This window comes from Otolemur garnettii, unplaced genomic scaffold, assembly GCF_000181295.1.
Source record: "Otolemur garnettii isolate 467f Iridium unplaced genomic scaffold, OtoGar3 scaffold00144, whole genome shotgun sequence".
NCBI classification, from domain to species: domain Eukaryota; kingdom Metazoa; phylum Chordata; class Mammalia; order Primates; family Galagidae; genus Otolemur; species Otolemur garnettii.
In genome coordinates this window covers 3,359,032-3,360,922 of record NW_003852539.1, presented here as the reverse complement: position 1 = coordinate 3,360,922, position 1,891 = coordinate 3,359,032, and the positions used below count along the sequence as shown (strand labels likewise).

Here is a 1,891-nt window from a genome sequence, read left to right as displayed (position 1 = left end):
ACCTGGTAGTGAGCTCTTTTACTTGGGACTTCAGGCCATCACATGGTCATGCCCAACTCCAGATATATTTGCAGTGTAAACCTTCCCTCTGGATACCATAAGTTATATTCAATGACCAATTAGATTCGACAGGAGCTGATGCAGTTCCCTTCCTCCAGATGACAGTACAGTCTACTGATTCTCCCTTCTAACCCTTCTTGGCTCCCCTTACACTTAAGTGTTTCCTGCAGCATCTCCTCCCCACCAGCCTCCCCATCTCATTACCCACCCAACTCTCACTCATTCTGCAGAATTAATTTCTAAATAAAAATCTGTTATCTCTAAACAGCTCAGAATCCTTGCCTGGCCTTTCATTGCTTATAGCAGAATTTCCCAAACTGAGGTTTTTGAGGGCCTTCCTGCAAAAGGTGTTTGGTAAACACTGTAATCTACATTTTCCACCTTAGAAGGGCCCTCGTGCAATTAGCGTTTTGCAGGCGCTAAGTCCTACAGTAAAATAATCCAGTTTGGCTTTAACCTGGTATCTTCCAAATGCATTTGACTGTAACTTGTTGGTTTTTTGAAGACCATGTCTTGGGGATCAGAAGGGCACCATGTGGTCAAGTGCCCAGCAAGTGGTGCTCTGGCATCCATTGCTGCTCCCTGTTGCTGACCCCTCTCCACAGCCTGTCTGACCACTGGTGTCATACACTTGGCTGCAGTCATGTGAGACTACCTGGGGTCTCCTTATTTGTCCTGCTGTTGAAATTTCTATTCATCTGAACTTGTGCCTTCCTGTACCAAGAATGTCCAGATCCCCTCTGTGGATCTGGTCAAGAGTTAGCTCCCTGTAAGATGCAGCTAAAGTACCCCTCCCTTCCTGATGCCCTCTCCACCTCCATGGGCAGAGCCATCTCTCCCAACTCACTCAGTTCATCAAAAGGGCAGGTAAGGTAAAATTCATGATGGCCCAAAAAACCAAAACAAAACCAAAAAAAGTCATGATGGCCAACATCTACTGTATACAGAATATGAAAATAAACAGCGATTTAAAAGAGAGAGAATGGTTTTTCATAAGAAATACACTACAGGGAGTCCCGTGTGCACGTGTGGAGAAGCGGCTGCACCAGTGCGGCAGCGAGAGACACCTCCGCCACCTCGGGAGATTCGGGGCCGCGCTTGACTCTCGCAGCCTCGGTCACCCGCTCAGCTCCGTGTCCAAGGCGAGGAGGCCAGCTTTCGGGGTTGGTAGCCCGAGCTGAGGGCGCGGAGAGCTCAGGGCGGCTAAGACGGCGGCGTTGATATCGGCGGTAACGACGGCCTCAGTAGGCGGGGAAAATGAAAGGTAGCCGGATGGAGCTGGGAGATGTAACACCACACAATATTAAACAGTTGAAGAGATTGAACCAGGTCATCTTTCCAGTCAGCTACAATGACAAGTTCTACAAGGATGTGCTGGAGGCTGGCGAATTAGCAAAACTTGCCTATTTCAATGATATTGCTGTAGGTGCGCTGTGCTGTAGAGTGGATCATTCACAGAACCAGAAGAGACTTTACATCATGACATTAGGATATCTGGCACCTTACCGAAGGCTAGGAATAGGAACTAAAATGTTAAATCATGTCTTAAACATCTGTGAAAAGATGGCACTTTTGACAACATCTATCTGCATGTCCAGATCAGCAATGAGTCGGCAATTGACTTCTACAGGAAGTTTGGCTTTGAGATTATTGAGACAAAGAAGAACTACTATAAGAGGATAGAGCCTGCAGATGCTCATGTGCTGCAGAAAAACCTCAAAGTCCCTTCTGGTCAGAATGCAGATGTCCAAAAGACAGACAACTAAACAAATGACAAATGAACTTTCCTGCACTTGCTTGTCGCCAAATAAAAGAGAGGCCCGTTGATTCC

At 46.9% G+C, this 1,891-nt stretch overlaps 1 pseudogene across 1 annotated transcript; it reads left to right on the top strand.

Moving 5' to 3' along the window:
- The first annotated feature begins 1,077 nt into the window (after positions 1 to 1,077).
- LOC100945826 lies at positions 1,078 to 1,885 on the top strand (annotated as a pseudogene). Its single transcript, XR_154516.3, has one exon. The product of XR_154516.3 is annotated as an N-alpha-acetyltransferase 50 pseudogene (transcript).
- The last annotated feature ends 6 nt before the right edge of the window (positions 1,886 to 1,891 follow it).